Raw genomic sequence first — 24,191 nt, 5'->3', positions numbered from 1 at the left:
GGGAGCAGTGGGGGTGAACTTCAGAAGCTGCTGGCAGTGCCTAGCGGACCGGCAGAAGGCACCCAGGACAGCCCTGCAGCCACAGCAAATTCTGCCAACACCCCTAGGGACCCTGGAGCAGACTCTCCCCCAGCCAAGCTTCTGTGTGAGAGTGCAGCCTGGCTGACACCTGGATGGTGGCCTGCTCTGACCCCAAGTAGAGGACCCAGTGAGGCTGTGCCTAGAGCCCTGACTCACGTGAGATGATGAGTGGGTGGAACTTGGGGGTATTTGTTATGCAGCATCACTGATTAACACATCAGAGGACCTGAAGAGAGGACCCAGGCCTAGAGGAGATAGAATGGGATATGGCCTAAGGTCATCTGCTGAGGTTCCCTCATTTTTTCCTACATTGTCATGTCAGTTGGACTGGCCGCTCCTGAATTCATCTACATGACTGTAAAAATAATATAAATAGAAAATATAACACTGGGAATTCCCTGGTGGTCCAGTGGTTAGGACTCGGTGCTTCCAGGGCAGGGGGCATGGGTTATATCCCTGCTTGGGGAGCTAAGATCCTGCAGCCTGCATGGCTTGTCCGTCATTCCCCCAAAATAAAGGACCATTAAAAAAAAACAAAAGAAAATATAACATGAGTGTCCAAGAAATAATGACTCCCTCCTGGCCCCAAGGTCTTTGACTAAAATGACCACTCTAGGAAGGTCCAGCTGTGTGTCCTGCTTTGAAAAGCCAGCCCCCAGGCTCCCCTGATGGTAGGGGAGCGACAGAGTGATGGTGGGGATGGGAGAGCCAGGCACAGCCGGGAAAAGAAGATCGAGGTTTGCGCTGCTCCTTGGCAGGCGGGAATCTTAGTTCCCAGACCAGGGATTGAATCCGTGCCCCCTGCACTGAGAGCAGCCTCAGCCACTGGACCACCAGGGAAGTCCTCTTCTTGCACTTTTTAAAACAAATCACCTAGAACCCCACCCCTAGCCCTCCAGCATCTCCTCCCTCCAGCACTCACTGCACGTGCCCAGCAGGTCTCGCTTGCACTCGGGTGGGTCCCACACAGGGCACTGTGGGGATGGCGACCCCACCCCACCATCCACTTGCTGGGGCAGAGGCTGGCGGGACTAGGATTCCGTCCCTGTGTTTCACCACTCACGCCCCCGCAGTGAATGTCCCCACTACCCCAGCCATGAGATGCTAGGAACTCGGGGAAGAAAACCAGCCTCTGTGATTCAACTGCTCTGACACCCCCGCAGCACACACACGCCGTGCTGCCTCCTCTTTTCCCTTTCGGCAGCTCCGCTGAGACATCAAGTCAGAAAACAAACAGTTCACCACTGAAAGTGTTCACTCATTCAATGGTTTTTTGATATGTTACTAGATTTTAAAATAACAAAAATATGTCTATATGACATAACATTTGTCATTTTAACTATTTTAAGCACACCCTTCACTGGCATTTAGTGCATTAATATTATTGTGCCGCTATCACCACTACCTGATTCCAGAACATTCCATCATCTCTCCCAAAAGAAGTCCTGTGCCCATCAGCAGTCACGCCCATCCCCACCCCTGGTCCCTGACCACCAGGAACCCACTCTCTGTGTCTGTGGACCTGCCTGTTCTGGACGTTTCCTATCAGCGGAGTCACACCCTGTGCCCTTCTGTGTCTGCTTCTCTCACTGACAGTCTTATTGTCAGGGTCTGGCCATGTGGTAGCGAGTGTCAGCGTATCTCTCTTTCTCGTGGCTAAGCCATGCTCCCATCTGTGAAGGGATATGGTGTGTGTGTCCATCATTAACTGCTGGACAGTGGGGCTGTGCCCATCATTCAGTTCAGTTCAGTTCAGTCGCTCAGTCGTGTCCGACTCTTTGTGACCCCATGAATTGCAGCATGCCAGGCCTCCCTGTCCATCACCAACTCCCGGAGTTCACTCAGACTCACGTCCATCAAGTCGGTGATGCCATCCAGCCATCTCATCCTCTGTCGTCCCTTTCTCCTCCTGCCCCCAATCCCTCCCAGCATCAGGGTCTTTTCCAATAAGTCAACTCTTTTCATGAGGTGGTCAAAGTATTGGAGTTTCAGCTTCAGCATCAGTCCTTCCAATGAACACCCAGGACTGATCTTTAGAATGGACTGGTTGGATCTCCTTGCAGTCCAAGGGACTCTCAAGAGTCTTCTCCAACACCATGGTTCAAAAGCATCAATTCTTCGGTGCTCGGCTTTCTTCACAGTCCAACTCTCACATCCATACATGACCACTGGAAAAACCATAGCCTTGACTAGACGGACCTTTGTTGGCAAAGTAATGTCTCTGCTTTTGAATATGCTATCTAGGTTGGTCATAACTTTTCTCCAAGGAGTAAGCGTCTTTTAATTTCACGGCTGCAGTCACCATCTGCAGTGATTTTGGAGCCCCCCCAAAATAAAGTCTGACACTGTTTCCACTATTTCCCCATCTATTTCCCATGAAGTGATGGGACCAGATGCCATGATCTTCGTTTTCTGAATGTTGAGCTTTAAGCCAACTTTTTCACTCTCCTCTTTCACTTTCATCAAGAGGCTTTTTTTAGTTCCTCTTCACTTTCTGCCATAAGGGTGGTGTCATCTGCATATCTGAGGTTATTGATATTTCTCCCGGCAATCGTGATTCCAGCTAGTGCTTCTTCCAGCCCAGCGTTTCTCATGATGTACTCTGCATAGGTGAATTTTGCTGCTGTGGACATTTCTGAACAAGCATTTGTTTGAGTATGTGGCTTTTCAAAGCTGGCCTCTTCAGCTCACCTCACTGAACTCCCACTGCTGGCCCTTCCCTGATGCTCAGAGAAAGTGATGATGGCCCCACAGGGTACAGGGGAGTTCCACCCAAGTGGGCAAGGGGCCTGGAAGACTGTGTGATGGTTCATTTTATGTGTCAGTTAGGCTGGGCCATAGCCGCAGGTTCGATCTCTGGGTTGGGAAGATCCCCTGGAGAAGGAAATGGCAACCTACTCCAGTATTCTTGCCTGAAGAATCTCAAGGACAGACAAGCCTGCAGGCTACAGTCCATGGGGTCTCAAAAAGTAGGACATAACTGAAGTGACTTAGCACACACTCATCCATGGGCTGCCCAGATATTTTTGGAGACTTTTTAAAAACCATTTTCACTGCATTACCCAACCAAGAAAAATCTGATAATTCCAGTCTTTGTGCAGCAGGAACCTGGTCAAATGGCATCTTACTGTTTTTTTAGAGAAAAGTTGGCACAGCCCCAATTCTCCCAAACCCAGCACTTAGAAAAGAAATGAACTGTGCTCACTTTGTCTTTGAATTAAAGAATTCAATACAGGGGTTCCCTGGTGGTACAGTGGTTAAGAGTCTGCCTGCTGAGGGAAACTAAGCTGGTGGGGCACAACTACTGAAGCCCATGTGCCTAGAGTCGGTGCTCGGCAACAACAGAAGCCACTGCAGTGAGAATCTCGTGTAGCGCAACTAGAGAGTAGTCCCCGCTCACCACAACTAGAGAAAGCGCACACGATGCAGGAAGGAAATCTCAGCACAGTTCAGTTCAGTTCAGTTCAGTCCAGTCGCCCAGTCATGTCCGACTCTTTGCAACCCCATGAATTGCAGCATGCCAGGCCTCCCTGTCCGTCACCAACTCCCAGAGTTCACTCAGACTCACGTCCATCAAGTCGGTGATGCCATCCAGCCATCTCATCCTCTGTCGTCCCCTTCTCCTCCTGCCCCCAATCTCTTCCAGCATCAGAGTCTTTTCCAATGAATCAACTCTTTGCATGAGGTGGCCAAAGTATTGGAGTTTCAGCTTCAGCATCAGTCCTTCCAATGAACACCCAGGACTGATCTCCTTTAGAATGGACTGGTTGGATCTCCTTGCAGTCCAAGGGACTCACGAGAGTCTTCTCCAACACCATAGTTCAAAAGCATCAATTCTTTGGCACTCAGCTTTCTTCACAGTCCAACCCTCACATCCATACATGACCACTGGAAAAACCATAGCCTTTACTAGATGGATCTTTGCTGGCAAAGTAATGTCTCTGCTTTTGAATATACTATCTAGGTTGGTCATAACTTTTTCCTTCCAAGGAGTAAGCGTCCTTTAATTTCATGGCTGCAGTCACCATCTGCAGTGATTTTGGAGCCCCTCAAAATAAAGTCTGACACTGTTTCCACTATTTCCCCATCTATTTCCCATGAAGAGATGGGACCAGATGCCATGATCTTCGTTTTCTGAATGTTGAGCTTTAATCCCAGCACAGACAGATAAAAAAGAATTCAATACAATCCAACCAAGCAGAATTCCATCTCCTCAGAATGCATTACCAATTCAAACCTGTTGGGTGGGTGGGTGGGAGGGACCCTGGGCTGGTGGTCAATAGACCTGGTGCCAAGTTGTTACTTTGTCATTAAAAAACTAAAAAAAAAAAAAAGAGGAAGAAGGACTTCCCTGGTGGTCCAGTGGCTAAGACCCCCGAGCTCCCAATGCAGAGGGGCTGGGTTTAATCCCTGGTCAGGGAACTAGATCCCACATGCTGCAACTATGACCCAGTGCAGTCAAATAAATATTAAAAAACAGAGAGAGAGATTTTTGATGGCTAATTTCAAGTCAGTTTGGCTGGGCCATGGGATGTCCAGGTATATATGCGGTCTGACATTCTTCTGGATGCTTCTGTGAGGGTGTTTATGGGTGAGACTGCCATTTAAACTGGTTGAAAGTGAAAGTGTTAGCTGCTCAGCCGTGTCTGACTCGTTGCAACTATAGCCCACCAGGCTCCTCTGTCCATGGGATTCTCCAGGCAAGAACACTGAAGTGGGTTGCCATTTCCTCCTCCAGGGGATCTTCCTGACCCAGGGATTGAACACGCCTCTCCTGCATTGACAAGTGGATTCTTTACCGTCTGAGCTACCAGGGAGGCCCTTAAACTGATGGAAGCTGAGTCAAATGGATTACTCCCTAGGATGTGGGAGGCTGCAGGGGAGCTTCTCTACTCACAGGAAGGCTTGAACAGAACAAATACCAGGCCTCCCCTGAGCAGGAGGGAACCCTCCAGGGATAGGCTTTGGCACTGGCTCTCTTGGGTCTCCACCCTGTGGCCTCCATGATCAATTCCTGAAAGTAATTCTCTGTATTCACACCCTGTTGGTTCTGTTTCTTGGTGAACCTTGAGTAATACGGACCACCAGGTGCCTTGTGGGCGGAGAGAAAGGAGCTTGAACCCTGGCCTCATGGTCCACCAGCCCTGGGTCCCACTGAGCCTCTCTGCTGCCTCAGTTTCCCTACCTAGAAATGGGGACAAGGAAACCTGCTCCCCCAGGCTCCTACCAGAATGAAATCGGACCAAGAGGCCGGGCCTGGCCCAGAGGAGGCACTTGATAAACACCAGCCAGCTTGCCGAGTGGGGTCTGCAGCAGGAGGGGAGGAGGTGGGGAGGGGCTGTCAGCAGGGGCTGACCAGGTGCCTGGGAGCAGGGCCAGGGCCTGGGTGGAGCTGGCTGACATCATGGCTGCAGCTCGGTGTCCTGCCGGCTGACAGGGGCGGCAGGGCGGGGACCTAATCCCCCAGCACGAGGCCACGTGGCTGCAGCCCCCGCTTTCCTGACACCTGAGCCTGGCAGCTGTGGCTCTGCCGGGATTCCAGACATGTGTGTGTCCTGGGGGACCAGGTGCACCTGAGGTCTGGCCTGCCTGTTAGGAAAAGGGGCCATGGACCCGCGCTCTGCTGATGGACAATGTGAAAAGATCAAGACGAGGGGACCGGAGACCACTGGGAAGCGCCCTCGTTTCAGAGCGCTGTCTTCATCATCACAGTTCCCACCAGCCAGACTGTGCTGGCGATAGCACGGCACCTGCCTTGGGCACGGAATCTGAGCGACACAGGAAACTCAGTGACCGCGCTCAGTGTCTTCACGTGGTAGTTTTTAAGAAGTCAAAATGAATGCAAAATATCCACAAGGAATCAGATGTCAAGATTTTCTTTAGAACTTCCCTGGTGGCCCAGTGGTAAAGAATCCGCCTGCCAATGCAGGGGACACAGGTTTGATCCCCAGTCTGGGAAGATCCCATACACTGTGGAGCAACTGAGCCTGTACTACTGAGCCCATGATCCAGAGCCCGGGAGCCACAACTACTGACACCTGTGTGCCCAAGAGTCCGTGCTCCACAAGAGAAGCCACGGCAATGAGGAGCCTGCACATTGCACCAAGAGCACAACTGTAGAGAAAAGTCCCATGCAGCCGTGAAGAGCCAGTGTGACCACAAGTAAATAAATGAATAGATGAATAAATTTTAAAAATTAAAAAAATTCATTCATTAGAGACATGATCTGATAGGGCTGGAGTTAGCTTGAAACAATTCCCTCTTTAATTGAAATTTTAATCTTAGGACTTCCTGGTGGTCCAGAGGTTAGGGTCCCTGCATTTCCACTGCTCAGGGAACTAAGATCCCACATGCTGCACGGCTTGGCCAAAAAAAGGCTCAGAGAGGAAGCAGAGAAGCCGGGTCCAGAGTGAAGCCCCCACCTCAAACCAGCCCTCCCACTACGTCTTCAGCAAGTCCTGCAAAGGGTCCCAAGAGAACCCCGTTTGAGCCACACCACCATCAACATCCTTCACCAAGAGAGGTGCTGCGATGCCCTTTCCTTCCTAAGCAGCGATGGAACCTGTGGAAAGTAACTCACATGCTCTCAGACCAACGGGGCCATGGAGCAGCCACGGGGGCAGGCGGAAAACGCTCGGTGTGAAAATGAGACCTGCTGAAACCTGTGGGATGAGGGCGTGGGAGGAAAAGTGCCAGATGCAGATGGCACGTCAGGGAAGTTCCCAGATCCATGACCTGATTGGACACCTGGAGGAACAGGGTCCAGACGGGCCAGTGAAACCCCAGGCCCGCAGGGGGAAGGAAGTGACACAGCCTGAGATAAACGGCATAGCCGAGAGAAATGAGAGGGGAGCCAGAGAAACTGAAACTGGTGCTTTGACAAGAGGGGCCACGCTGACAGGCATTCAGCCAGACTGATGAGGAGAAAGTCGGGGGAAGATGCCAGGGACCAGAGGGGGATGTGCCTGCCAGACTCCTGGACCTGGGAAGGGCTGTAGGAGGGGAGGGGTGTAGGAGGATGCTGCGGATGGAGGCAGAGAGGTAAACAGTAGATTAGGTAATCTACACGAGAGGGACCGAGTTCCTGGAAAGACCCATGTTTCCAGCCTGCTGGCTGGAGGCCCTTCGACACCCGGTTTCCTATTGACGGCTTCCCTCCCTTCATCTCGACACAACCACGCTTGGGAAGTCACAGCATGTTATTTCCGCTGTAGGGAGATGAAAGGGGCCTGCCCAGACACGGCAGAGGCGGGCCTGGGATTTGAACTCGGCTTTCCTGGCAGGTGGCCCAGAGCTCTGTTCCTGGTGACACAATCCCCAGTGTGTCATATGCACACCAAATACTCCCACTTGTTTGTTCCTTTTTTTTGAAAAACAAGGGATTCCAAGCTCATGAAGTAAGAGAAAACGCGACATACCTTTTTCAGTTTTTCCAAGAAGCAGCACTGCTTTACCCTGTTTAGAAAGACAGGGAGGAAAAAAAAATCCTGGTTAAATATTTTTAACTTAATTATCTCTAGCTTTTCTCAGAGAAATACTTGGCTGTCACCGAAAATGTGGCATTTGATGTGGAAACAGGCCATGTCCTCCAGAGAAAGGGGGGTTATTTCTGGAGAATCCACTTCATTCTCTCTTTTTAAAAAATATTTATTTGGCTGTGCCAGGTCTTATTTGTTGCATGTGGTATCTAGTTCCCTGACCAGGGATCGAACCCAGGTTCCCTGCACTTAGAGCGTGGTGTCCTACCCACTGGACCACCAGGGAAGTCCCTTCCACTTCATTATTTATAACCAATCCATGCAGGACACACAGTGGTGTTTCTCTGGGGGTGGGGGAGGGGCGTCAAGTTTTCTTCTGGAAATTGTACTATTCCATTTTGGGACACAGGGACCCCAAGCCTTGATACTGAACCCAGCCTTGACTCGTGTCAGGCTTGGGGTTTTTCCATGTCTGGTTTTCGGCTTTGATGAAAGCCACGTGCCAGGGTGAAAAAAAGGGAGAGGTGGAAAATGCGATCTGGGGGCAAAGCAATTAACCTCAGGGTGGAAGAGACGACAGGTATATGGGGGCAGGAAGCCGAGGGATCTGAAGCTGGCCGCCCCAGGCTGAGAGGTCACCCGGAAAGAAAGGAAGTCCCTGTGAGTAGACCCCAGGCGCGGGGTGGGCACCGGTGCTTTAGAGCTGTCATTCTCCAGAGGCTCCGAGTGGAACACGGGACGGAGCCAACCCTCTGTCTGATGACTGTGCATGGCACAAGAGGCTCTAGGGCAGCCATGTCCAGCTATCAGGGTGACCCAGAGGCTGAATGCCAGCCTCCACGCTGCTCTCCACGCTGCACCCACTGCCCTGAGAACAGACCGCCCGGGGAGGCTCTCGCCAAGGCCAGGGGGAGAGGCAAACAGTCACCTGTCCCCTCCACACACAGCTGGTACCAACCTCCCATGGGAGGAGGAGGAGGCTGTGGGCTACGGAGGCCCGTCCTCTTCAGCCACACAGGTATCTCAGCTTGGGCTTCCCGGGGACCCCTGCAGCTGCCAGGCCACCGATTACACCTCACAAGCCAGCAGCTAGGGATCTCTCTGGTGGTCCAGTGGCTAAGACTCTGTACTCTCAATGCAGGTGGCCCTGGTTCGATCCCTGGTGGGGGAACTAGATCTCACGTGCTGCAACTAAGTTTACTAGCCGCAACGAAGAATGACGATCCCGCGAGCTGTAACTAAGACCTGGTGCAGCCAAATAAATAAATTGAAAAAAAAAAGAAAGAAACAGAAAAGCCGGCAGCTAGCCCACTCTTGAGTTCTAGGAAGGCCCGCCCTGGGGAGGCCAACAGAAGCCCCTGCCCCCTGCTCAGCACAGGCCAGGCTTCCCCAGCTTCAGGCTGGCCTCGGGCGAGGCTGTTTCCCCCTGGCTCCAAAGGTCCAAGGTGGTTTCCAAGAGCCGGCCCCTCTTTTCTGCAAACATTAGCTCTCCACAAACTAACGGCATTTTTTTCCACCTACACAAAGGGACATGCTGCTGCTGCCATTCCTGGGCGAGGGTGAGCCTTTCTCAGTGGCCCCAGGCTCAGGGGGCTGGCATAAGAGGCCACCGGGGAGACCCAGCCGGGTTCCAGCCTCAAGAGGGAGGGGGCTGGGGCAGCTTTCTATAAAGCAGGGGTTCCACCCTTGGCACTGCTGACATTGGAGTCCGTCCCTGGCGTTGTGGGGTATGGAGCAGCATCCCTGGCCCCCACAAGCTCAACACCAGGAGCCCCCCCAGTCTTGAGAAACACAGTCATCCCCAGATATGGCCCTGTGTCCTCTGGGGGCAGAGTCTCCCCCAGGTGAGACCTCTGCCTTGAGGCAGTGCTGGGTGAGACACACAGACCTAGAGGGAGGCATCTAGCAGCGGGCGTGCTTGCAGCGATCCAGGGAGGTGGGGGAGGTGTCCCCAACTCCTGCTAAAGGTCAACACTGGGCTCTCCTGTGGCCTGTGGGGTGGGGAGACACACCACTGCCGGGCCAAGTGTGTTGAGGCATTGGGGTTCCGGGGTGCAGAGGTGGCCCCTTACCACCAACCCATGCTCCCCTTGAGGGCTGGGACCCTCCCTGATAGCCTGCCGTGGGAACAGGGCAAAGTCTTGATACCTGTGGACTCTGTGCTTGGGAATCCACCTACGGGCTAGATCTGTAACCCCCATATTGATACTCGGGGGTGGGGTGTGCAGTCATTCGAGGACACAGGCAGAGCAGTGAAACAATTTGAGTCAACAAGAAGCATTTTTCCATCTGAGTGGAACCAGGTGGTAACCAGGGTCCTTTTCCACCATTCAGGGCCACGTTTTTGGCTTTGGGGTTTTTTTTGGGTGATTTTGTATCTAATGGCCCCAAGTATAAAGCGGAAGAGATTGGCCAGGACCCAAGTGCAGCAGAGCAGTGAGGTGCTCACGGAGACAATAAGTGTATCAAACGAGCTCTGTTCAGGCAAGGGTCACAGCCCCCGCAGTGACTTAATCAAAGAACTGGTGTCAGATCGGGTGTCTCCAAACAGAAACGAACGTCACATGAGGTTGAGTGGGGATTGGTCGTGACAACAAGGAGACAGAGGCTCTTGGGAGCCTGGCCCTGAGTGTCCCTAGGAGCGGCGTGCCGGGTTCACTAATCAGTGTTTGTGGCAACTGTTTGGCCCAGAACTGCTGCCAGTGATGAAAATCTACTGTTTCCGTGTTTTCTCTTCTTTACGACCACAGAGGGAACACAATTTCATGTTCCCAAATCTAGAGATTAGGAAAAGTCACAAAGATCATCCATAATCCTATCACCTTGATTTTTTAAAAAAACATATACACATATCTATCCATTTTTACAAACTCAGGTCCTTTATACTATTTGATTACCTGCCTTTAAAGCTTTTCTTAATTTGCTTAATATCACATCGTGAGGGAACCATTACAGTTAGCGCCTCCCCACCCCCAACCCCGCCCCATCTTTCAGACTTTTAAAGATGGGAATGTTAGGCTTCCCTGGCGGTCCGAGGGTGAGAATCTGCCTGCCGGTGCAGGAGACACGGGCTCGATCCCTGGTCCGGGAAGGTCCTACTCGCTGAGAAGCAACTAAGCCTGTGCGCCACAACTACGGAAGCCCGTATGTACTAGAGCCCGTGCACCACAACAAGAGAAGCCACTGCAACGAGAAGCCCTCTCACCATAACTAGAGAGCAGCCACTGCTTGCCACAGCTAGAGGATAGCCCAAGTGCAGCAACAAAGACCCAGCTCAGCCAGAAATAAATAAGTAAAAAACAAGCAAACAAAAAAGATTCAAACTTGTGTTCACACGTCCAATCACATAAGCTAATTCACCTGTCCGGCATTATCTATAAAAGTTGCAAACTAGGCTAACTTTGTTGGACTTATGAAAAAAATGGGACTTATGAATGTGCTTTTGAAAGGGAACTCACTCATAAGTGGGGACTTACTGTATTTTCCCATGCCATCACAAATTCTTGTAACACTTGATTTGGGGACGATTTTAGATGGAAAGAAAAGTGACAAAAACAGCATGGAGAATTGGCACCTGCTCTCAGCCAGCTCTTCCTAAGGTTGTCATCTCACCAAAATGAAGAAATGAACACAGGCGCCTTACTCTAAATTCAGCTCCAGGCTTTATCTCGATTTCGCTGGGCCCCTTCGCCCTCCAAACTATGTCTGTTCTGTTTTGGGTTTCCATCTATAACACTAATGCTATGTTTAGAAACAGGATCTTTTTGGATGTACCGTAATTTATATGAGTAGTAGTAGTCCCTTGGACAGCAAGGACATCAAACCTATCAATCCTAAAGGAAATCAACCCTGAATATTCATTGGAATGAATTCACTGATGCCGAAGCTGAAACTCCAATACTCTGGCCACCTGACTCGAAGAACCGACTCATTGGAAAAGACTCTGATGCTGGGAAAGGTTGAGGGCAGGAAAGAAGGGGGCAACAGAGGATGAGATGGTTGGATGGCATCACTGACTCAATTGGTCATGAGTTGGAGCAAACTCAGGGAGATAGTGGAGGACAAGGAAGCCTGGTGCGCTGCAGTCCATGAGAGCTGAACACGACTTAACGACTGAACAAGTATGGTGTATACATATTGTTGCCCATTATTGATGTTAAGGCTGGTTATTGTTCTTTTTTAAAATATTAATTAATTAATTTTATTTGGCTATGGCAGGCCTTAGTTGTGGAACTCGGGATCTTAATCTTCATTGTGGTATGTGGGATCTTTAGTCATGGTATTCAAACTGTTGGTTTTGGCATGTAGGATATAGTTCCCTGACCAGGGATCAAACCCAGGCCCCCTGCATTGGGAGCACAGGGTCTTAGCCACCGTACCACCAGGGAAGTCCCATGGATGTTTAGGTTGTTGTGATTCTTTCCTTTACTTAAATCATTATACCACAAAAATCAAATGCACATGAAACAAATATCCAAGCATACGAAATTCTGTGTACACCTCTCTTTCCCTCCCCCTCGAGGATGAATTCTTAAGAGTTAACTCTGAGTTTAAGGGCTTCCCTCATAGTGCAGTTGGTAAAAAATCTGCCTGCAATGCAGGAGACCCTGGTTCGATTCCTGGGTGGGGAAGATCCCTCTGGAGAAGGGATAGGCTACCCACTTCTGTATTCTTGGGCTTCCCTTGTGGCTCAGCTGGTAAAGAGTCTGCCTGCAGTGTGAGAGATCTGGGTTCAATCCCTGGGTTGGGAAGATCCCCTGGAGAAGGGAAAGGCTACTCGTTCCAGTATTCTGGCCTGGAGAATTCGCAAAGAGTTGGACATGACTGAGCGACTTTCACTGAGTTTAAAGGTATAGAGGACTTGATCAACTCCCAGCTTGGCCTTCAAAAAGATGGCAAAACGGTTCCAGCAGGGCCATCAGGCTGCTCACTCACCCACTGCCTCAGCAGGCCTGGGCACCAAGCTATTTTCTCAGATTCAGACACGTGTTGTTTTCTCACACTTTTTTTTCTTGGCTGTGAGACATGTGTAGGATCTTAGTTCCCCAATCAGGGATTGAACCCCGGCCCTCGGCAATGAAAGCTCAGAGTCCTAACCACTGGACCACCAGGGAAGTCCCATTACACTCTTTTATTAACGTAGGACATGTCTACAGGAGAGTGTGCAGATGGCTCATGTATAGACCATGCATTTAAAAAGTGTGTGCACCTGGGTCGCCATCGCCCACATCAAGACAGAACATCTCCGGGACCCCAAAGGCATCCCAGGGCCTCCTCCCCAAGGGAATCACTATTTTGATGGAATTACTTTTTATTCTTCTTATCATCTTCATCCTGACTTTTACTTCTGAAGGTGGGAAAGAGGGTACATATTCTGACCACAGGATGAGCCCATTTAGGTGAGAGGAAGAACTTCCTAGAAGGTTCTAGAAGACAGAGAGCCAGCATCTGCTCAGAGAGGGAGAGGAGTCGGTCTTTCTGGCCCAACTGAGGTGCATGGAAGGGGTGTTGAGCAAATTCTGGCCCTGGCTCTGGGCACTTGTCTGGACATCAGTTCTCTGTTTCTCTAACCCGAAAGCCCCATCTGTAACACGATGACCCACGACATTACTCTCAGGGTCCAGGTGAGGATGAAATGAGACAAACACGTGCCCATTGAGCCGGGAAGCACCGATCTACTGATAAAAATAACAGTGGATGTGACACGCAATACATAGGCATGCCTCACTTTATTTCACTTCATGGATATCAAGTTTTTGTTTTGTTTTTTACAAATTGCATGTCTGTGGCAACACATTCCTGCAGGGAATAAAGAGTGCTGCTCTGCACTGAGTCCAAGGAAGTGGGTGTGGAGATGGAATCTCCTCCTGGTAAGGAAGCTGTGGATGGAGACTGTTGAAATGACAACAAAGGACAGAAGGCAGGACACAAACTTAGTGGATAAGGAGTTTGAGAGGATCAACTCCAGCTGTGAAGAAAGTTCTCCTGTGGGTAAAATGCCATCAAAGGGCATTGGACATGATGGAGAAACCATTCATAAGAGGAAGAGGCCATCAAATCTGCAGACTTCATTGTTGTCTTGTTTTAAGAAACTGCCCCGGCCTCCTCCCCCGCCCACAATGCAGAGGCAGGACCCTCCACCAGCAAAAAGATTACAACTCCCTGAAGGCACAAGATAATGGCTAGTGGTTTTTTCTTTTTGTTTTTTTTTTTAGCAACAAAGTATTTTTTAACTAAACCCGAATCCTGAGAAGTAGGAGCTGTGGCTCTGGGATCAAGGGCAGGGTGGCCTGGGTCAGTGGGAAGGCCTTGGGTCCTGGGCCGGCATGGGTACTGCTGGGGAGGCCCGGCTTCTGGGTCCCACTGATAAGATCCTCGCTTCCTGGATGGTGGAGCCTCGGTGGGGGAGGGGCTGGGCTGGGGTCACAGGGGATTGGGGTGGGACGGTCATGCTCACTGAGTGTGTACTCTGGATCAGAAACTAAATTTCCCTTCTTCCTCCTGAGAAAGGCGTTATGGCTGCTTTGCAGACCCAGTCTGCAGGGTCCCTGATGTTTCAGGAGACACAGGCTGCTCCCTGGCTCAATCATGAGCCAGGGAGGAAAATTCCAGAAAGCCTGGCTCCTTGACTGTGAGTTTTCATTAGCAGGGCCTTGCTGTATACTCAGGAGTGGAGGAAGGTGGTCACACGTGTGTGTGTGTGTGTGCGCGCAAGCACACATGCAGTTGGTAGAGTGGGTCACTAGGGTAGGGGGTCTTCCCCAGGGAAGCTCTGCCCCCCCCATGGGAAATCTGTGGTCATTAGGAAGGGGGCTCCTGGTGTCGAGTGGGTGGGGGCCAGGGATGCTGCTCCACACCCTACAGGCCCCAGGCCAGCACCCCCAGAGGATGACTGGCTGAGGTCAGCAGGCCCAGGTAGGGGAGGTAGAGGGATGGGGGTGGGGGACCCAGTACCGGTCTCTGCACAAGCTCCTCCTGGCCTGGGATTCTGGGCTCCACCTTTGCCTAAAGCTCTCATGGGTGCCTTTGCCTAAAGCTCTCATCCTGGCTGTTCTCAGCTTAGTTGCTCAACCTCCAAGGGCCTCTCCTAGAAGGCTTAAAAAATAGATCACCTGCTTCTTTTTTTTGTCTCAGAGATGCCTAAGAGCACAGCGTCCAGTGGAGGAAGCTGCCTTGGCAGGGAAAGAAACCAGAAGTGCTTCTCACAGATTTTCACCAACTCTTCTGGGGAGAGAGGAGGGTAATCCCCTTCCTTGGGCACTTCTCTTAGAAGTTTCTCTACATTCTACTTCTTAGAACGAAACTGGGCTCCAGGGTGAGCACTCATGCCCTCCACCCACTCGGGGCTTTGCAGCAAAAATCCAGCGATTCAGAAGGTTCTCAGTAGGCTGACTCCCTGGAGCTGCTGCTACCACGTGCCCTCAGCCTGCCCAACCCAACAGGGGCCAAGTCCTTACAGCTGCAGGGGACACACCTACAGCTGATGCTGAAAATAACAAATAAACTATATATATATATATATATATATATTTTTTTTTTTTTTTCAGTTGAAAGCTATCCTTATCTTCAGTATTTATGACAGGGTCTCTCCCCCTCAGCTCTGCTGACATCAGAGCTGGCTCATCCTCTGTGGGGGGCGCCGTCCTGGGCACTGTGAGGGGATCTGCAGCATCCCTGGCCCAACCCCCTTGATGCCAGGAGCAGCTCCCTCCAGAGTCATGACAATCCCAGATGTCCCCTGACATGGGTCAGTATCCCCTGGGGGACAGAGTTGCCTCCGCCTCTGTTCCACTGAGAATACCTTGTTGTTGTTTAGTCACTAAATCATGTCTGACTCTTTGCGACCACCAGGCTCCTCTGTCCATGGGGTTTTCCAGGCAAGAGTACTGGAGTGGGTTGCCATGTCCTCCTCCACAGGATCTTCCCCACCCAGGAATCAAACGTGAGTCTCCTGTGTCTCCTGCATTGGCAGGCAGATTTTAGACCCCTGAGTCATCTGGGCAGATAAATCGGAGCTGTTTGAGTCGGGGAAAGGGTCTGTTGGTGCCTACCCTCCAGGACTAAATCCCCAAGAACTGCAGACATCTGGGATGAGGAACCAGTCATCAGGGGTTCCCAAAGTTTGGAATCCCTCAACGTGATGCCCCACCCATCTGGGGGAACTGAGGCAGCTGGCTGGGGTGTGGCCCATTGGAGGGGCCCCAGGCTACTTTCATGGGCAGCCAGGGTGGGACCCCCGAGTGAGGCTGGCTCGCATCCACAGGAAAGAGAGGCCCAGGCGATCCACAGGCTCAGTGCTCCCGGATGGGAGGGTGGGGTAGTGCATCCGCGTGTTTAATGATGGTAGGAAACAGGAATGAGAGATCCCGTTCCCGCCCTTGGGGAACTTTCTGTTTGGGGGGAGGATGGGAGAAGGGAGGGATTCTCAAGATGCAGAAATAGACGCTCATAGCATAGGATATAAATGCTACCTACTAACACACGTTTTTCTATAAAAGGCCAAATAGGAAATATTTCAGAGTGTCTGTGGCAAAAACTCAACTCGGCAGCTGCCACAGACAACGCGTTGTGGGCGTGCTGTTTGCCAATAAAATTTTATTTGCAACAACAGGCAGAGGGCCAGATTCCATTCCCTTGGCTACAGTTTGCAGAACCCTGAGCTGGAGAGCTGAACAGCCTCTGAGATAAAAGAATGACAGACAGTTCCTCCAAAGGTTAAAATAGAATCACCCTCTGACCCTGCAATTCCACTCCCAGGCATGTACCCAGAAGATATGGAAACACATGTCCACACAGAAAAGCGTGCACAATGTCCAGAGCTACATCATCTATAACGGCCAAAAGTGGACAGGACTCAAATGTCCATCAACAGATGATGGATAAACCACCGTGGTCCCTCCACACACGGGAGCATCACTCAGCCATGAAACGGGGTGAAGCCCTGACATTTGCTACCACAGGGACGGACCCTGAGAACACGATGCTCAGTGAGAGAAGCAGACACAGAAGGACACACAGAGTGTGACTCCACTGATGGGAAATGTCCAGAAGAGGAAAATCCACAGATACAGAGAGTGGGTTCCTGGTTGTCAGGGGCTGGGGAAGAGAGAACAGGGTCTAGGGTTATTTTGGGGGTGAAGAAAATATTTTGGAATTAGGTAGTGGTCATAATTATACAACCTTGTGAATGTACCAGAAACACTGAATTGGTAAATGGGTAAATTTTATGGTGCGTGCATCGTGTCTGACTTCAGTTGTGTCCGATTGTTTGCAATCCTTTGGACTGTAGCTCACCAAGCTCCTCTGTCCATGGGATTCTCCAGGCAAGAATACTGGAGTGACTTGCCACTTCCTCCTTCAGTGGATTTTCTTGACCCAGGGATCGAACCTGTGTTTCCTGCATTGCCAGGTGGATTCTTTACCATTGAGCCACCGGGGAAGCCCAAATTTTATGGTATGTGAATTATATCTCATTTTCTTTAAAAAAAGGAGTTAAGCATGAGAAGCTTCCTGCAGTATACGTGTCCAGGCCCAGAGCTTGAGGATGGGTAACCCCAGGGGGTTCCATGGGAGGCCCTAGCTGGACAGTCCCCAGAGTTCAAGCCAGGATGTGGGTGATCAGTGCAGAGAGGACAGGGGGCCAATGACTCAAGCCACACAAGTGTGGCCCAAAATGGACATGCCTGCCATGTAGGGAGTTTGGGCCTCTTCCTGGGGGTGGAGGGAAGTTTCCATGCTGGCAGTGATGGGTTCAGGTTGGGAGGATAAAAAGCAGGGCCTCATCATGACTTTTGAGGTTCCTCTCCAGAAAAAAAAAAATAAACACATTATGACCACATTGGTGTAAAGACAGATGCATCCAGGCTGGGTTACCATATTCGTGGTTATCTTCTGATGATGCGTTAAAGCATTCTCATGGGCTTCATGGATGAGCAGACCTGGAGCCCAGGTGGGAACAGCCTGGATGAGAACCATGAGGGGGGCTTGGATGGAGGCCATGGTGGGGAAGGAGAGGAACTTAAGTGGTTGAGAAGGTCGGGGAGGAATCAACAAGGATCTGAGGTTCTGGGAGGCTCTCCTCACCCAAACGGAAGTGTAGGTTGCAGCGGAGAGAAGGAGGTGGTCCTGAGACTGGGAAGATGGGGGTGTCTACTCTGTCAGGCAAGGCCACCCCCAGACACATCCTTTTTTCTGAGAAGTCACTGCAGCCGGAGGAGCAGAGCCCAGTCTTTGAGCAGGGTGCATTCTGGGCTGGGGGTTGGGGCAGGGGGAGCCATGGAGACCCCGGCTCTCAGTGAAGAAGGGTTTGGAGCCGGCCTCTGAGGAACGTGTTTGCTTTAGGAGTGGGAGTCTTCCTGTGACCCTCTATGGCCTTCCACCATCCCCCTGCCCAGGCCCATCACCCAATAGCATCTCCTCCACAACACTTACTGACTGAGCTGGAAGACTCCTCTCCAAATTCAGGGAAGACACTCAGGGGAACCCCTCACCCTGGTACGGGGAACATAGTGTCTCTCCCATATCAGATGTCACAGCCCTAACCCCAGACCTCAGAATGCAACCTGATTTGGAGGCAGGGCCATTGCAGGAGTAACACGTGGGTTCGATTCCTGGTTCAAGAAGATCCCCTGGAGGAGGACACAACAACCCGTTCCAGTACTCTTGCCTGAAGAATCGCCATTGGCAGAGGAGCCCGGTGGGCTATAGTCCATGGGGTGGTACAGAGTTGGACATGACTGAAGCGACTTAGCCTGCACACATGCAGGAGCAATCAGTGAAGGTGGGGCCACACCAGAGCAAGGGGGGTCCTAATTCAACATGACTGGCATCCTGATAAGACAGGAATGCTTAGACACAAACATGCACACAAGGAGGAGGCCACATGAAGACAGAGGCAGAGATCGGGCGAGGTGTACACAAATGCCTCGAGAAACCCTGGGACAGACCCTCTCTCATGGCCTCAGATGGAGCCAGCCCTGCTGACACATTGGTCTTGGACTTCCGGCCCATGGAGCTGCAAGGGGACACGTTTCTGTTGGGTGTAACTCTGTTACAACAGCCCTGGGGGACTCACACACACTCCTGGGTGCTGGCTTGGTCTGATACCGTGGGGAGGGGCTGGTGACAAGAAACCAGAATCAGGGTCCGCTGTGGACACGTGTCAGTGCCTGCCAAGCTGGAGTCTGAGCTTCCTCTTCAGGAAAGCCCGATTTTTCTTCAAAATTTAATTTAAAAAATTAATTCTGGGAGACTAACGACTACAGTGAAGGGTCAGAGCTGGGAGTGACACAGAGAGGTGGGTGTCAGGGAGGAAGGGGCCCTTCTTGTGGGGTTGGGCGGGGCCAGAAGGGCAGAGGCACTGGGAGAGCTTTTATTTTTTTTTAAACTGTCCTAGGTGGCAAAACTGGAGCAGGAACTGGCAACTCACTCCAGTGTTCTTGCCTGGAGAATCCCAGGGACGGGGGAGCCCGGTGGGCTGCCGTCTATGGGGTTGCACAGGGTTGGACACGACTGAAGCAACTTAGCAGTAGCAGCAGCAGCAGGTGGCACGACTGGTAAAGAATCCGCCTGCCAATGCAGGAGACACAAGAGACGTGGGTTTGATCCCTTGGTTGGGAAGATCCCCAGGAGTAAGAAATGGCAACCCACTCCAGCATTCTTGCCTGGGAATCCCTTGGACAGAGGAGCCTCGTGGGCTACAGTCCATGGGGGTCAGAGTCGGACACAACTGAGTGCACACACGCAGATATACTTAATTCACCCTATTGACCATTTTTAAGCTCAGTGGCACTAAGCACATTCACATTGGGGTATAACCATCCTCACCATCATCTCCAGAACTTTCTCATCTTCCCAAACAGAAACTCTGTCCCCATGAAACACTGACTCCCCATCCCCTCCCCCAGCCCCTGGCCCCACCATCTTCTTGTCTCTGTGGATCTGACTCCTCCAGGGACTTCCTGTGGGTGGAATCAGTGTTTATCCTTCTGTGGCTGCTTCTCTCACTGAGCATCACGTCCTCAAGGTCCATCCATGTTGTAGCAGGTGTCAGAATCTCCTTCCTTTATAAGGCTGGGTAATACCCCATGGTGTGTATACACCACATTTAGTTTATCCACAATCCACTGATGGACATTTGGGGTGTTTCCACCTTTCAACTATTGTGAATATGCTGCTGTGTACATGGGTGTACAAGTGTTTCTTCCAGCCCCTGGTTTCAATCCTGGATCCAGCGGTAATTCTAAGCTAAGTTCTTTAAGGAACCACCAGACTGTTCTCCATGGTGGCTGCCCCAGGCACATTCCCATCGACAGGGCAAGAGGGTTTCAGTGTCTTCACATGAAAATCTGTTCTAAGTTACATTCTTATCTGAGCCTCAGTGTCCTCAGCCACGTCCTTGATGACTGCAGTCATGAAACTAAAAGACGCTTGCTCCTTGGAAGAAAAGCTATGACAAACCTAGGTAGTATATTAAAAAGCAAAGACATCACTTTGCTGACAAAAGGTCTGTATATCAAAGCTATGGTTTTTCCAGTAGTCATTTACAGATGTGAGAGTTGGACCATAAAGAAGGCTGAATGCCGAAGAACTGATGCTTTCAAACTGTGCTGGAGAAGACTCTTGAGAGTCCCTTGGGCTGCAAGGAGATCAAACAGTCAATACTAAAGGAAATAAATCGGTACTGAATATTCATTGGAAGGACTGATGCTGAAGCTAAAGCTCCAATAGTTTGGCCACTGATGTGAAGAATTGACTCATTGGAAAAGACTCTGATGCTGGGAAAGATTGAAGGCAGGCGGAGAAGAGGCGACAGGGGATGAGATGGTTGGATGGCCTCATAACTTAGTGGACATGAGTTTGAGCAAGCTCCAGGAGATAGTGAAGGACAGGGAAGCCTGTCATGCTGTAGTTCATGGGGTCACAAAAAGTAGGACATGACTGAACACACTCACATTCCTATTTAGTGGGTTCGTGGCTCCTCCCACAGGGCTGCTGGGTGGCCCCATGAAAGACTTGGATGTTAGGCTTTGTTTTGCTTTGAGGGGAACAACATTTGTCCCTGGGCTGCTGGGGAATGAGGGAAGAAATGCTGGTTGGGTTGTCTTGCATGTGTGTGTGTGTGTGTGTGTCTGTGTGTGAGTGTGTGTGCCTTCCCTGGGGACCCATCTGGAAAGCTGCTGGGAGATGAACAGCCCAGGAGAAGGGATGCCACCCTTAGGCACGCACACATCCACGCGCGCGCACGCAGACACACGGATACACGCTGCAGGCATGCATGTTCCTAGAGCAGGGGTCACAGGGCTGCTGGCCTCAGAGACTGAGTTTCCCAACCCACATGACGTGCAGACATACAGCCGGGAGGGCCGGGGAGACCGGCAAGAAAAACAAACACGCTGGGGTCGCTTCCAGCAGCTAGCTCTGTCTGGGCCTGCACGTGGGGTGCTGGAACTCGGCACGGGATGGGGTCCAGCCCTTCCTGCAGGGCTAGCATGGCTCCTAGACACGTGCAGAGCCCCCTGGAGGACGGGGTCACCGGCACAGGAGGGGCAGGGCCTGGAAGCAGCCTCAGGCGAGCCTCCGTCGTCTGAGGAATGGGGAGCCTGGGCATTCCCTTTGTCCTGAGCTCACTGGCTCTGCACACGGTCACACAGGCTGCTGGCATGTGTGCAAAGCCTGGCATCTCTGTGTTTTCTCTGCAGGGCACAGGCTGGGGCACCAGGGAAGCAGGTTCGTTTTCTATGCTGAGTGACGAATTTCCACCGTCTAGTGTCTCAGGGTCGGGGGCTCAGGAGTCAAGGCACAGCTAAGTCAGGGCTTGGCCCCAGGGCCCCCAGGGCTGCAGTCCAGGTGGAGCTGGGGCTGTCAGCTCATCAGCACCTCGACTGGGGAAGGGCCCACCTTTGAGTTCCCTCAGGCTGCCGCTACGGGTGCCTCCTCAAGGCTCAGGACTGGAGTCCCTGCTTTCAGCTCTCAGATCCCACAGGTTGCCCCCAGGTCCTGGCCATGGGGGCCCCTTCACATACCCTGTCATCACGTGGCAACTGACCTCATCGGAGCTGGCAAGAGGGGGTGTCGAGGGGGCCTGCTGCAGGGAGCCCTAGAGGATGTAGCACATACACGGGCCTGACAGCCGTCACCCCTGCCACCCTCTCCTGGGGAGAAGCAGGTGGTGGTCTCACTCAGGCTCAGGAGAGGGGACTACGCAGGGCATGGGAGCGGAAGGGCAGGGTGGACATCTCAACACAAAGTCAGCACGTGCCCAAGACCACCTTCCTGGGCCCCAGAGCTGAGAACAGACCCAGAGGTTTACGGTTCTCAAGGCAGCTGAACCAGGACTCCGAGGGGAGAAATCTAAAGTGGGGAAGGGCCTCCAGCAGTGGATCTGGTGTTACATGTATTGTAGACACGTATAACGTGTGTGTAACACACATATACATACACATATACACGTGTACACATACCACATGTATATAGTATGCTGTATGCATGTGTTATATACTTATATGCACGTATGACACATTTATGGGCTTCCCAGGTGGCGCTAGCAGTAAAGAACCTGCCTGCCAACGCAGGAGACATAAGAGACAAGGGTTTGATTCCTGGGTTGGGAAGATCCCCTGGAGCAGAGTATGGCCAACCCACTCCAGTATTCTTGCCTGGAGAATCCCATGGACAGAGAAGCCTAGTGGGCTACAGTTCATGGGGTCACAAAGAGTCGGATACAACTGAAGCGACCTTGCCCACGTGCATTAAATATTTATGGGCTTCCCAGGTGACCCAGTGGTAAAGAACATGCCAGGTAATACAGGAGATGAAAGAGGCGCGGGTTCGATTCCTGGATCAGGAAGATCCCCTGGAGGAGGAAATGGTGACCCACTCCAGTATTCTTGCCTGGAGAATCCCATGGACAGAGGAGCCTGGCGGGCTACAGTCCATGGAGTTGCATAGCGTCGGATAAGACTGAGCACACAAACACATTATACATTTATGCATACAAATTATGCACACTACATATTTATACTCATGAACAAATCTAAAAAGAAAGTAGGGCTTTCCCACATAAAGCAAATGGAATTCGAGTGCAGCGTCACATCACAAAGGGTGGAGGTTTTGAGATGAGGCTCTGAAACTCCCTGAGGGTCGGCTGGCGGCAGAGCTGGGAGAAGCCAGTGCCAGAGCTGGAGCTCCGAGAGGGCCCCATAGCATTGCCCCCTTTGATTTTTCAAAAATATCTATTCATTTATTTATTTGGCTGCACCATCTCTTAGTTGTGGCGTGTGGGATCCAGTTCCCAGACCAGAGATCAAAGCTGGGCCCCTGCATTGGGAACAGAGTCTTAGCCCCCAGCTTGATTTTATAAAGCTATTTGTGATTTTCTACTTGATTGAACGTCGCCCAGTTCTTCGCGGAATGAAGCAGAATGTAAATAACTCCACAGAAACGGCACTCAGAGAGCAGGTGACAGACTCAACTCTTGCAGGCGAGAGCACTGGTGAGGACCGCCTGGTCCAGTGAAGAGGATCCTTGGTTCTGATAATTCCAGGATCCAGGGACCTGGACACAGAAGGCCCTGTTTGCTGTGCTTACAGACCCCTGGGTGCTGCTGAGCCAGGCAAGTCCTTCTAGTGGGGGGTGGTCCTGGGTTAGGGTGCTGGGACTGTTACAGCATCCCTGCCCCTCCCCCTGGAAATCACACAGCCCCAGTGTCCACAGTGTCAGGTGTCACAGGAATTCCAATTCACACGCTGGGAAGGGGTGCAGTGGGGTGGGGGGCCTGGAACCTGTGTGTCCTGCCTCCCAGGTTGGGGCTGTAGACCCAGACTAATCCCCTGAGTGGAAAACCACCAGCTTTGGCTGGGTGCCAGCGCCGCTTGTCTGAGAGGGGCCAGGAAATGGCTGGGAGGGACGGTGGACTGGACAAACATCCCGAGAATGTAAGCTGCTCCTCTCCCGTGGCCCTTGCCTGCCCGCCCTCCCTGCCTGCTCTGGAGGGACCTGCACTCTGGGGTCCTGCCCCTGCCTGGACAGAGCCAGACACAGAGGCCTGAACACACCTGACATGTGTCATGTTAACCACAGCAAAGGGGACCACCCTCCTGGGCCTCAGGCCCCCATCCTGCAGAGGGGTGGCTGGTTTGGCACTCATACTCTTGGCTGGTGACTCACGGGGGGCCCAGGGAGGACCCTGACCCTCACTCTGGCTGTGGGGCTGGTTTTGGGAGCTGGGCATCCAGGGAGAATGGAGAATGGGCAAGTCACAGGGTGGACATCTGGCAGGAGCCACACAGCAGGCTCGGGGCTGGGATGCAAGCACACGAGCGGTTCCACCGGGGGCAAAGGTGGGCAGTGCTTCTCCAGGCCAAGGGACGCCAGACTGCCAGCACCCCCAGAAGCAGGGGAGCACAGAAGGCACCCCACCTCAGCAGGAGCTGCCCTGCCCACACCCTGACCTCGGACACTCAGCCTCCAGCCCTGTGGGGGATAAGTCCCGGTTGCTTAAGTCCCTGGGTTCCTGGTGCTGTTCTGGGCTGCCCCAGACAGTTCAGCAGGTACCATTTTCAGAGCTGGTGAGGACCATGCAGCAGGAGAGAATGAGATTCCAATACTATAAATGAAGAATCTCAAACAGAG

The 24,191-nt window shown here is 51.9% G+C and overlaps 1 long non-coding RNA gene across 1 annotated transcript in view; it reads right to left on the bottom strand.

Annotated features, from left to right (window-relative positions):
* Positions 1–24,191, bottom strand: part of LOC128050329 (uncharacterized) — a 134,775-nt gene that overhangs the window by 18,747 nt on the left and 91,837 nt on the right. Inside the window, exon 3 of the long non-coding RNA XR_008199673.1 lies at positions 7,500–7,536. This is a non-coding gene — a long non-coding RNA (uncharacterized LOC128050329). The remainder of the gene's footprint in view (positions 1–7,499; positions 7,537–24,191) is intronic.

This window comes from Budorcas taxicolor, chromosome 7 (genome assembly GCF_023091745.1).
Source record: "Budorcas taxicolor isolate Tak-1 chromosome 7, Takin1.1, whole genome shotgun sequence".
In the NCBI taxonomy this organism is placed as follows: domain Eukaryota; kingdom Metazoa; phylum Chordata; class Mammalia; order Artiodactyla; family Bovidae; genus Budorcas; species Budorcas taxicolor.
This window is presented reverse-complemented; position numbering and strand designations above follow the sequence as displayed.